We start from the raw sequence: 13166 nt of genomic DNA, 5'->3' as shown, positions 1-13166 counted from the left end.
TGCTTCTACTCATCAGAAGAAGGCTTCATCTGTTGCTTCTTCCTAATACAGTTGGTCCACAGCAGGCACCAACTATAACGTTACCCATGGTAATGTTGCTCTGCCCACTAATCCTGATCCGTCGGCTCTCATCTGGCTCCTCACCTGTCACTAGCAGAGCTCCATGCTTTCCTTCTGCTCGCCCACAGACAGGGCACCTTCCCCTCCTCACTGACCTGCCCCATCCTTCCTAAAGAGGCAGCTTCCATCCACGGCCACACTCCAGTGGTGTGAGCTATCTGACCACGTCCCTGATACCTAAGTGAGATTACAGCTCAAGAACTGCCCACAGACTCCTAATTCCTCCTGTTTGCTCCCCAAGCCGTCTGCATTCCTGTGCAGGCCCATCAGAGGTGTGCCCAGCCATGCTGATTCCCTGCTGAGACTGAGGGCTACTTGACAGGTGCCCACAAACAGCCCTGGTTGTACCCTTTGCTTCACCTCCAACTTTCTGATTCCCTGTGTCCCCCCTCCCAGGTTCTTCCCTTTGGTCATCCTCAATCCCTCTCATTCAAGAAGGCCACCTCTGTTTTCCTTTTACCCGCTGGCCCTGGCTTTGCTTGCCTGTTGCCCTCCTTTGGTGTTTCTGGGCTGGCAGCATTGGGAATTCCTACCTTGGTCAGCAAGGCCATTAAACTGCTACCTCCTTTTATTATCCATCATGGCCTTCAATTCCTCATGCTGTCATCTTGTTAGAGGCACCACAGGACAGGGTGAGCCACCTACACGCACACATGAACAGCTGACACAAGGAAGATTCAGTTCATGGGGACCCTGGGATCAAACTCTGGGATTTGGCCAACAGAAAGCTCATCAGGTTTGACAAGGAGAAGTGGCCAGTCCTGCATCAGGGGAAGAATAACCCCATGTATCAGGGCAAGCTTGGAGCTGACCAGCTGAGGAGTGAGCCTGAGGAGAAGACCGTGGTCGCTACAAGGGATGCAATAGGAGCCAGTGGAGCATGCTGACCATGAGTAAGGCCAGCTGCACACGGGGCTGAAGTAGGATGAGCGTAACCACCCAGACAAGGGGAGTTACCTTGACTCAGCGATGTTGTGGCCACATCTGAAATAATCTGTCCTGGTGTGGGGCTCCATGTTCTGCAGGAGTGGGGAGGAACTGGAGAAGGTCCAGAGGTGGCCTGCCAAGCTGGGGTGAAGGGGCTGAATCACATGGCTTGTGTGGAGAGACCGAGGGACCTGGGCTGCTTTGGCCTCATGGCATAGAGGCCAAGGGCAAGGTTGTAGTAGCCTGCAATCGCTTGAGAGGTGGTTTCAGGGAGGATGAAGATTTCCTTTGTAGAGGAAACAGCATGAGGAAGGAAAAGCTTTGGAGCCTGAGCCTGGGCATGAGGAAGATGAAATGTCACTTGAAGGGTAGTGGCGTGGTGCAACGGGTCACTGGTGGTGGTGGTGTTTGTCTGTGATCAGCCCGTGGCTTTCTGTTTCAGAGATATTGGTACAGGCAGGGACATGGGAGGATGAGAGCAAGGTGGGGAAGTGGATCGTGTGTCTACAGCCTGCAGGGAAACAGGCACAGGCGTGGGACAGCGTAGGACATCCTGGGGTGGAGATGGCCAATGACGATAGCCATACAAGAACTGTTTTTGACAGAGAGATAGGAAGGGATAGATATAAATGCAATGAAGGAGCTGATTAAAGAGTTCATTTGACTTCTGAAAGACGGGGCGAGCTTCTAAGTCCCTGAAGCTCAAAGCAGCAACGAGATAATTGGGAGGCATCTGAATGAACAAAAAGCAGGGGGAGGGGGGAGTCTGGAGAGCAATGGGAAGGGCAAATGTCCCGCTACCTCTGCTGAGAAGATGCCCTTAGACATGGCCATTTAATCAAGAGAGGTGGGAAGACCTGAAAGATAAGGGAGATGGAATACGCAGCGTAATATAATAGATAGAGCAGCCATAATGCAAGTACAGGAGATCAATATTTTTTCTCCTATGATTAATGCACTCCCTGCAAATTCCCATTCTGGCATGATGGGAAAACGCTGCCACTATATTAAAAGTACTCAATTGTTTCAGCTGGTGAAAATGGGCTCCTATTTTTTTCTCAGTGTTGCAGATTTGTTCACCTTTCCAGGCAGACCTTGGTTGTCTGACCATAAAACATCCGGGCGGCTTGCAGAGGCCTCAGTGTACCCGAGGTGTTTGCCTGGGGCTGGCAGCTCTCAGGCAGGATGTGTGGGAGAGCAGAGCCCCTCAGGATGTGCGGGCAGAGGCTGGGCAGGGGGTTCCCAGGGCATCTGCACTGGCAGGAGGTGTCTGTGTCCCTGTAGCTGAAGGCGTTTGGGTCCTACATCCAACCACAATAAAATTTAAAAGCTCAAAAGTGTTTTCAAACATTTTCTTTGCTTTGCATCTTTGTGTTTAATTCTTTGTTTTATGTTTATTGACATTTTCTAAACATTTTTCTTCTCAGGCTAGCAGCATTTCAAAAAAAGGTCATTTTGTGTCTTGCCCAGAGCCCTGTGCCCCCAAGACAGTTCCTGCCCAGGACTGTCAGCGATACCCCTCAGTCTTTGCTGAGAGAGAGTCACACTAGGGTATCGACCTTTTTTCGCTGGCTGAGATGTTAGTTTAGGTGGTCACATACAGCACAGGAAGATTCCTGCCCCATAAACATTTGCTCTGTGGTTCTCAGAGAAGGGGCCTGCCACCATAGGATCAGTTCAAGTTGGAGGGGACTTCGGGAGTTCTGCAGTCCAACCTGCCAGAAAAAAAAGGGTGAGACCAGGTTGTTCATGGCTTGATCCAGTCTGAGTCTGGAAACCTCCAAGGACGGAGTCTGCACAGCATCTCTGGGTGACCTGCTCCAACACTTGGCTCAGCTCACACTGAAACAGACTTTCCTTATCTGCAGGCTTAATCTCTCCTCTTTCACCTCCCACCCCCTGTCTTTTGTCCTCCCACCATGCCCCATGGTGAAAAGCCTGTCTCTCTATTCTCCATCAACTCCTTGTAGGTACTGGCAGGCCACAGTGAGGTCCTCTCAGCCTCCATTTCTCCAGGCTGGACTAGCTCATCTCCCTCAGCCTCTCCTCAGGGGAAAGGTGCTCCAGTCCCTGACCATCTTGGACATCCTTTGCTTCAAGCAGAGGGATTCAAGCACTGAGCCCAGCAGGAGGCTGGAAGCGGCCAAACAGGACAATTCACCCATAAACTTGGGGTGTGCTGCCAGTGCTGGAAATGGCCAGGGAGAAAGGCTGGGGGGTTACAAATGCCCTGGGGCACCTGCCCCAACTCTCCATGGCACCAAAGGCACAGAGCAGCCTCCTCTCTCCTGCATCCGCAAGTCTCAGCTCCCTTCCATGAGCCCTGGCTCTGCAGCACCAGCCCCTGGTGTGAGTCCTCACCCTGCAAGGTCAGGCAGCTCAGCTAACTTCAGTGCGTTCCTCTCCTGAGCACTTCCCAGCCCAGCCCAGTCCCTCTCTGGCTCTCCCCATCACTTCCCACCCCCTACCCATCTCCCTCCTGTCCAGCCCAGAAAAGCAGCCCATTCTGGGCTGACCCCGTGGCAGTGCCCATTGATGGGTACTGCAGAGCTCTGCACACACAACCCCACAGCCCCAGCCCCTCTGAAGGTCACAGTAGCTCCTGGGAGGCAGAGAGGTGTCTCAGCCTCCCCATCAGGTGCAGGGCTGAGGGCCAGCCATGGCATGAGGAGTTGGAAGCCAGTGTCTACTCCTGTCTCCAAGACATCCTTATTGTTCACTGCCAGCAAGTCCCTCTGTGCCAGCCCCTCTCCCAGGAAAAGACTCCTGGCCCAGGGGATCCTCAGGCTGCTCCGGCTGCCCAAGCAATAGAAAAGCCTGCCCGAGCTGGTGCATTCAGAAATAGATTTCTCTTTGTCATTTATAACGCTCTGGAAGCAGAGAGTTGCTGCTTTGCTCTTCTCCAGGCATGTCCCTGCCCCCAGAGAGCCTTTCACCAGGGAAGTTTGTCTGTCCTGGCCTGACCTGCCGCTCCTACCCCCTCCCTGTGCTCTCCACAGGGCCCCAAGCTGTTGGTACTGCTCTGCAGAGCGAGTGGGCCGTGGTGCCTGAAAGCCATGGGGTAATGTCCCAGGCAGATCCCTGTCGATCATTCACCATCTCCGGGGGAACTGGGCACCCACAGGTGAAGGCTCAGCCCAGGCCCATTCTCTAATACATTGCCCCATGCCCTCCTCCCCTCATCCCATGGAGAAGCCAAGCAAAGCAGCATGGCACTGTGGGGGCAATTTGTTCAGCCTGACCTCAGCTTTGGCAGAAGAGCCCAACCTCCAGACACCAGCACTGAGGAAATCCCCTTTTATTCCAGAGATGCGACATGGGAGGCGAGCTGTACCATTGTGCCAGCCACATGTGAACAGGCCTCTGGGTCAGACAGGCTGCGTTCAGGCCTCTGGTGAGGTGGAGTGGCTGCAGGCATGGACAGACACGGTTATCACAGGCAGGACGTTCCGGACATGAATTTGAAACCACTTCTGAAGAGACACGAGCAGGTTAATGCTGCTGAAAAGAGCTGATTGAATCAGCTTCTTTAATGTGTCTTTAAGCTCCTGGTTCCTCATGCTGTAGATGAGGGGGTTCACTGCTGGAGGCACCACTGAGTAGAGAGCTGCCACCACCAGACCCAGGGATGGGGAGGAGATGGAGGGAGGCTTCAGGTATGCAAACATGGCAGTGCTGATAAACAGGGAGACCACGGCCAGGTGAGGGAGGCACGTGGAAAAAGCTTTGTGCTGTCCCTGCTCAGAAGGGATCTTCAGCACAGCCCTGAAGATGTGCACATAGGACACCACAATGAAAACAAAACACCCCAAATCCACAAACATACTAACCACAATAGCCCAAACTTCCCATACAAAGAGGTAGGCATCTGAACAGGAGAGCTTGAGGATCAGGGGGATTTCACAGAAGAAATGGTTTTATGGCATTGCCTTGGCAGAGAGGTATTGAAAACGTATTGGCAGTGTGCAGCAGAGAAGTGAGCAAACCACCACCCCAGGCAGCTGCTGCCATGTGGACACAAGCTCTGCTGCCCAGGAGGGTCCCGTCGTGCAGGGGTTTGCACATGGCAACGTAGCGATCGTAGGACATGATGGTAAGAAGACAAAACTCTGCTGCCATCAAAAAGACAAACAGAAAGACCTGGGCAGCACATCCCACGTAGGAGATGGCCCTGGTGTTCCAGAGGGAACTGGCCATGGCTTTGGGAACAGCGGTGGAAATGGAACCCAGGTCAAGGAGGGCGAGGTTGAGGAGGAAGAAATACATCGGGGTGTGGTGGCGTTGTTCACAGGCAGTGATGATGAGGCCGTTGCCCAGGAGGTCAGCCAGGTAGATGCCCAGGAAGAGCCAGAAGTGCAAGAGCTGCAGCTCCCGTGTGTCTGTGAATGCCAGGAGGAGGAACTCGGTGATGGAGCTGCTGTTGGACGTTTGCTGCCTCTGGGCACGGGGACCTGTGCAAGAAGGAAAAGTCATTGACAAGTTAGGGGAGACTTTCCTGAGCAAAACTAAAAGCTATTTCCTACAGACCCTCCCCTTGCTGCACACAAACACACATAAACACACACACATTTCCCTTTTCTAGGAGACCTTCCTTCAGCTCCGTGGCTGAAGCTGTGCTTTGGTGCTGGTTGAATGTGCCATGAGGAGCTGGGCCTCTGCCCTCTGGCTGCTGAGGTGTCAGCCCCGCTGTGCAGCAGTGAGTTCATGGGAACGGTGGAAGCACGGTCCAGTCCTGGTATTCAGCTTTGTCAGATGAAACCATCCCTAATGCAGAAGGGCTTGTCAGCATCTGCACTCCCAGTGCTAAGGAATGAGGATTGCAGAAGGCAGACTGAAAGTTTTTTTTAAAAGAATTTCCCCCCTCTTATTTGAGGACTGTTTTGGAATGTCAGAAACCCTCAGTATTTCTGTTGCACTCAGGGAGAACAGAGCAAATCCTGCAAGGCAAGAGGATTGCCTTGAGATTAGAGCAGAGTGAGGGGAGCTGGTCTGTCCCTCAGTCCAAGATGCCCTGGCCTTGCACCTTCCTGAGACTGAGGGCGATCACACTGCTACGTTCCTGTGAAAAGCCAGCAGACACTGCTGAGAGCAGAGGGATCCAGTGCAGACCACTAAATGTCCCACCCTTTCTCAAGGTCTCAGCAGCCCACTTGTAGCCAAGGACACACAGGGCTCATTTCACCAACCCAAGAGCATTTCCTTGGCCATTGCATCTCTGTGCTTCTCCATGGGGCTTTCAGGTAACACAAAGATGCTATGGGACAGATGTGCATTCTGGAGGGCAGCTCACAGCTTGGAAGGATACCTCAGGGAGATACCTCAGTTTTTTCATGATGGTATCTCACTAAGAGCAAACCAGCTCATGCCCCAGCCCCGCAGCCTGCATTGTCCACAGCCTCACAGATGAGGGGAAGGCTGGGACACTTCCCAGGGACACACCTGCACGAAAGGCCCCACAAGATCAGTGTGTGACTCTGCAGCTGAAACTGCCACCCTCAGAGAGCCTGACAGCAAGACTGGGATAACAAGAGCAATCACACAGACAAGTGGAGAAAGAAGGAAAAATACAGGGAGGGTCTGGCTGAGAGAGGCCAAGGCAGAGGCATTGGGGCACTCAGACAGCGTTACCCTTCCCCAGCTGTGCACGCCACCTCCCAGACCCCAACATTGCCGGGCAGCTGCTCTCAGCCCCTGTGCTCTGCAGAGGGAAGTGGGCCCGTGGCTGGAGAGCTGCACCACGGCTCTGCTGGAGCTCTGGCTGCAGAGGAGGTGGTTCGCGCCTTGGAGCCCCCAGCCCTGAGGGCAGAGGCTTTGGTGGGTGGGAGAGGAGGCAAGGGGACTTGCTCAGACGAAGGTGTCTGCATTGGAGGGGATGATACGGAGTTTTCTGAATTCTCCCTCCCACAACATTGCTCTTTTAAGTAAGTTTCCTCTCGTTCCCTGATTGTAATGCTGCTGCCTGGAGATTTTCCTCCTGGGAAGTGATTCCCTGTGCCATGTCTTTTCCCTGTCAGTGCTCACAGACCCCATGCCAACATCTGTGCACTCCCAGTGCACACACACTACAGAAACCTGCCTGTTTGCAGGGCACTGGCTGGGCACATGTTCCTGTTGGGAGGTTCAGAAGGGCAGGTCAGAACAGCCCTGAGGGGTGCAGCAGAGGTGATGCTGGTGCTGTCCCTAGGCAGAGGAGGGGCTGAAGGCACTTTAGGAGGCTGTTAGATGACCTACTGGCCACTCCAAGTTACAGCTCAGGAGTCTCAATGACTTGTCCAAACTTGACAGGTCCTTTTCTATTTCTCTTTCCCTTCCCCAGCCCCACCCCTGCTCCTGTTCCCTGCCCTCAGAGTAGGGCACTGAAAACACAGGCTCGGGAAATCTCTTTATAGCAAACTCTGCCTTGACCTTCTGTGTGTGTGCTGCACCCCTGGCTGCACTCACACAGTCACCCCCTGCAGCTGTCCCTGGGAGAAGGCAGCTGTGATGCCCTGTCCCTCTGAGGGTGCAGCAGGGAAGCCCTGCTGTGCAGCACGTCCTTCTCCTCTACACTAGAGAAGCTGGGGCAGTCCTCCTGACTCTGGGATGCGCCAGCTTTTGGAGATCTTTCCACCAGCTGCAGATACATTGCCCTTCATGAAGGTACTTACCACGCAGAGGGCTGCGAAGATTTCTCCCCCAGTGAGCTCTCAACTTCCCTTACACCCCAGACTGCCTTTAAGCTCTCCCTGCCCTGCTCCTCTCCCCTTGGTGCCTGCAGGCAGTGCCCTCAGCCCTGCTGCGCTTTGCAGAGCTGCTGCTCCTGGGCAGAGCTGTCTCTCTGCAGCTCTGCCCGCTTCCCATGAGCTCCCTGTGTCCCAGGAGCCCAGCCCAGCTCAGCAGCAGAGGACCAGCCCAAGGTGGCAATTTCTCTACCCCCTCTGGGCTCCCTTGATTTGTCCCTGGGGCTCCAGGGGAACCTGCTGTGAAACAGGCTGAAGCAATTGCTGATGTGCCCTCCCTCAGCTGGGGAGAGACGCTTCTTTCCAGCAGTGTCATTTCCCTGCTGAGAGACAGAGTTAGGTGCAAATATCAACTTTTCTTGGCCCATCATTAGACAGGACATGAGACAGGGCTCTCCTTTACCCCTGCTGAGGGAAGGGATGCAACTGAGGCAGGCAAGGCATCCTCTCCATGGTTTGTAGTCCTGGGGCTGGCAGGGGACTCTGCTCCCTCCCATGCACACCACCATCCCACAGGAGGTGGGATTCCTCTTGCCTCTGTTCAGGTGGGCATTAAAGAGGCACCTGCGTGTGAGCTCCTTGCCTCAGCTCCCATGGTAATTAATGGTGGTGGAGGCCAGGAGTGAGCTGTTCAGGTGCAAATGTGTGGTCACAGTTGAGGTGCTAGAGGTGGTCAAAGATAGGTGCAGGCTATAGAAAGAGACTGAAGATAGGTGCAGGCAGATGTAGAGACAGGACAATATCAGACCACAACCACCTTGACTGACAGCATCTTCTTGGAGGTTCTTGGGAGTTTCCTTTGAACAACTAAAATGACAGCTGATGCCCAAATTAAGGGCAACTGAACCTCTCCCTACTCATTATGTTCAGGGTGGCCTATAGAGGTATTCCTATGATGGAATGGAGTCATGTGCCATAGGGAGAGCTCAGGCTCTCTCTTTCTCTTCTCCATGAGCTGTATTTACTAGGCCTCCACTCACTGTGTTGGCAGTTGCCTCATGTTCATCCCCACATTGCCTTACAGAATTCTGGCTGTCGACTCAATCTAATTTTCAAACCCAGGCCCACAGAGCAACCTGAGACGCCAGGGCTGGCAGGGACAGCACAGCACCTACAGGAAAGCAATTCCCATTCAGGGCGGGTGTGTGACAGACACCCCTGACGGCATCGCAGCAAGTGGGATTTGGTGCCTGTGTGCCATTGGCTGATGCCATCAGTCAGAGGCATCAGCCATCAGGTGCCATCAGAGAAGCAAGGTCTGTCCCTTCTCTACACAACAGCTGCCTGCATTGCATGAACACAAAGCACCCCACACTGGGGTCTTTACTCACTCCCTTGGTGATTCAATCAAGGAACAGGCCAATCATGTTAACAGCGTGCCTGGATACATCTTGTCTTCAAGGACAGCATAATCCAAGCACTGATGTGGTTCATCTCAAAACTTAATTGAAGCTGCAAAGGGAATCCAAGGGCATTAAGATGAGCTGTTGCTACTTCAGGAAGAGCTAAGGAAGAGTCAGAAATACTGTGAGACCACTGCTAAATTTAGTAAGAGTAGGTGTAGATAGATCGGAGATACTCTACATCCTCTTTGCCTCAGCAACCACCAGCGAGGTCTCCCGGGCCTTGGTGCTTTGAGGCAGGACGCTGGAGGAGGGCAACCAGCAGTGGATGGGGATCAAGCCAGGGGTTCCTTGAGCAAACTGCACCCTTACCAGTCCATGGGACTGGAGAGGCTGCACGCAAGGGTGCTGAGAGAGTGTTTTTCACCGCTGGTTCATTGTAATTCGAGTAAGAAAGGCAGCCAGACTCTGCGAGGTATCATTTAACATGCTGTTCATAAGCACTAACACTATGAAGAGAGAATCATGCAGATCATCTTAGGTCCCATTTAGATGGTGGGAACCCCAGCTGGTGTAGCATTGAACAGGCCTCTGACCCACAAGCAGCATGCCATGCGCACCCCACCCATAGAAGCCATTCCCCTCTTTTGATCATTCAAGCTACTGCAGGCATTTATTACAAAAGAAGAACTCTTTCCATCATCTCTACAGTCTAACAGAAGCGATGTTCTCATGAGAATTCCTTGCTGCATTGTTAGACACAGGCAAGGCCACGCAGGAGGTGTAAGGGCAGTACTGAGTGGGAGCTGCCTGCAGGCTCCTCTGTGACAAGGAGTTGTTGAAGTTGTCCTGCTGCCAAAGGCTCCGTTCTGCACGGCACAGGCGTGAAGGCCAGGCTGTACGTGCAGCGCAGCACAGCTCGCTGTCCAATGGTCTTCTGGTCAGGGTCACTGCTCAGGTTTCCCTGTTCGAAGTCTGCAGTCCACCCAGGTGCCACAGCTGAGCTGTGGAGGAGGAGGTGGATCAGAGCTAGGAGGAGGTGGATCAGAGGCAGGAGGAGCTGGAGCCCCGTGGCTTGTCACACAACTGTGACGGCTTTGGATGAAATGAGATGTGGTGGGACAGCTTGCTCACATGGGGTTCTGCAGTGGAGGAATACAGGCTCTGCTGGAGAGACTGGCAAGGAGGATGAGGATGGGGGATGCCCCCTGTGTTCTCTTCCTGTGGAGGAGGACAACCAGCAGTGGATGGGAATCAACTCAAGGGTTACTTGAGCAAACTCAAGCGAAAAGGAGATGGGTGTTTTGAGCAGGTCCCTGAACACAAGTGTTGCTATGCCATGACACCTGAGATTCCCCTTTTGGGTCCAGAGGAGCATGATGCCCCTTGAGGTGTCCTGGAATATCTCCTGACCCAGGTGATGCTTTAGGCTGAGAAGAGAATCAAAACACCACCTCTGACCGCAGTGATTTCACCTTCAGCGCTGACCTACAGGGCAGGTGGAGGGACTTGAGACCTTTGAGGGATGCTGCTGAAGGATGAGGTCTTCAGAGATCCAAAAGGAAGATAATGGTGTTGTATCAGTGTCCATCTCATAAATCTTTGGCCTGCTTTGTGCTTTTCACCAGTTTGGGATCTGTCCCTTGACATTTTTTTGATAAAAAAATAAACTCCTCTCGCAGACACTTGAAATAAGGATGAAAGAGAGCAGAAATGAATTAGGGGCAATATTGTCTAAGAGGTGTTACCATGAAATGATAACAAAGAGGTCGCAATGAGAGAAAAAACATTGTTCTAAAAACTTCATGCCAAGGGCTAAATTCTGTTAAGTTATAGCTGTCTTGTCAAGTAAGAATGAAGGAGAGGAATACAAGTAAAGAAATTAAGTATATCATCATCAAGAAGGAGAAAAGAAATTTTAGAGCATGCTACTGTTACTGTTTTTAGTGAAAATAGAAATAAGTCCATAATGTAGCTGCTAAGCCCCCAGCCAGCTGCTTGCTCGCTCCCCTCTCCTGAGGGATGTCCTGGTTTCAGCTGGGATAGCATTAATTTTCTTCCTAGTAGCTGGTACAGTGCTGTGTTTTGGATTTAGGATGGGAATAATGTTGATAACACACTGATGTTTTCGTTGTTGCGAAGTAGTGCTTCCACTAGTCAAGGACTTTTCATCTTCCCATGCTCTGCCAGGTGCACAAGAAACTGGGAGGGAGCACAGCCAGGATGGCTGACCCAGACTGGCCAAAGGACTATTCATTACCATATGACGTCATGCTCAGTATAGAAACTGGGGGAGTTATCTGGGGGGCAACGATTGCTGCTCAGGGCATCGGTCGGTGGGTGGTGAGCAATTGTATAGTGTATCACTTCCTTTGTTTATTATTATTGTATTGTTATTATGATATTATTATTACTACTAATACTGCTCTTCTATTTTATTATCCCTCAACTATTAAACTGCTCTTATCTCAACCCACGAGTTTTCTCCCTTTTACCCTTCCAAGTCTCTGCCCCATCCCACCAAGGTGGGGTGAGTGAGCGAGCAGCTGTGTGGTACATGACAGTACTTTGTGGTGCTTAAACAAGGGGATCAAAGGGTTCAAGACAATGACAGACATGATTTGAATGTGCTAGACGGAATTTGAAGGTGTTATGGGTTTTAGCTATTGCTTGGCAGGCTCCGGTCCTTGCAACAGGCCTTGCTTCCCTTCCTGTATATTACAGTCTCGTGCTCATTAGTGGCTACTTTTCGCTTTCACTATTCCTTCTTGCGGTATCCTTTTACCTCTTCTTTCTTCATCCTGTTGCCTCCTGGTGCCTCCTGCTCTTCCTGCTCCTGTTGCCTCCCGTTGCCTCCCGATGCTTTTTTCTTCTCTTCTTTCACACCCTCCTGCAGCCTTCTCTTCCCTCCTCTTCCATCCCTCTTGTGGGGGTGCATCCCCACAGGGACAAGCAAACCGGCGTGGAAGAAACCAGGCATGGCCCCTCTCAGCATGCTCCCTGTTTTTATTTCAGAGGGGCCCCGGGGGGCCTGGACGTCCCACTCGGAAGCGGCGCCAGGGGAGGCGGTGCGCGTGGTCCCCTGAGCCCGGCTCGTCCTCCCAGACCCTCCGCAGCCATGATGGGTCTTCACTGGCCTCTGGCGTCAGGCTCCGGCTCCAGCTCTGGCTGCGCTGGCGGGGCATGGCGGGGCTGCGCTCCCCAGGCTGAGCGGAGAGTCTGTGGCGCCGGGGACCTCCGGGGCCCCGCTGCTGCTGCCGCCATCGTTGCCTCCACGGCCAGGGCCCCGCGTAGGGGTCGAAGTGGCTGTGGCGACAGCAGGCCACCCCGGCATGGTCATCCTCCCCCTGCAGGCAGCGGATGGCCATGAGGGGCCGCCGACAGAGCGGGCAGGTGGCAGCGACGGCGGTGGCAGCCCAGCGCTGGATGCAGGCATGGCAGAATGCGTGCCAGCACGGGTCCACAGCAGCAGGGCCTTGGAGGGGACCCAAGCAGATGGGGCAGGTGTCCCCCCGCTGGGATCTCCTGCCGGCTCCCGGCGCCGCCAGCTCGTGCCTGGACGCCTCCAGTGCTGCTGCTGGGACTTGATGTTTTGTCTGCTGCTGGCAGGACTTGATGGGTGCCGCTGGCGGGCCTCGGTGGCTCCTCGGCTGCCGGCACCTGGCAACGTCTGGCGTACCGTTGGCAGGACTCGACGTCTCGCGTGCCACTGGCAGTACGCAACGCTGACATATATAGCCGCCCATCGCAAGTGACATCACAGGGTGACTGTGACTCTCTGGAGACATCACAAGGCTCTTGCGAGGGCACCTGCGGCCACACCCAGGAGCTCCCCCAGCCTCCGAGAGAGATGCTCTGTGATGCAAAGCCCATCTGGCAGCGTGCTTCACACCTCCGCGTTTGCTCAGGCCCCTTTCAGGCGGTCCCTGGTGGTGCTGGTGGTTGTGCCAGCATCACGCACTCACAGAGCAGGTCAGGGCTCCTTCCCTTTCCCTTTCCCCTTCCCCTTCCGGGCGTGCATCTCCGCAGGAACGAGCAAACCGGCGTGGAAGAAACC

General features: G+C 53.6%; 1 pseudogene across 1 annotated transcript in view; it reads right to left on the bottom strand.

Moving 5' to 3' along the window:
* The window catches only part of LOC309604055 (olfactory receptor 14J1-like), a 35165-nt pseudogene extending 29852 nt beyond the window's left edge, over positions 1-5313 (bottom strand). The window contains exon 1 of the transcript in view: positions 5151-5313. The product of the transcript in view is annotated as an olfactory receptor 14J1-like (transcript). The remainder of the gene's footprint in view (positions 1-5150) is intronic.
* Between the last annotated feature and the right edge of the window lie 7853 nt (positions 5314-13166).

The sequence above is a fragment of the Platalea leucorodia genome (genome assembly GCF_965183815.1).
Source record: "Platalea leucorodia genome assembly, contig: HAP1_HAP1_SCAFFOLD_320, whole genome shotgun sequence".
NCBI classification, from domain to species: Eukaryota; Metazoa; Chordata; class Aves; order Pelecaniformes; family Threskiornithidae; genus Platalea; species Platalea leucorodia.
This window is presented reverse-complemented; position numbering and strand designations above follow the sequence as displayed.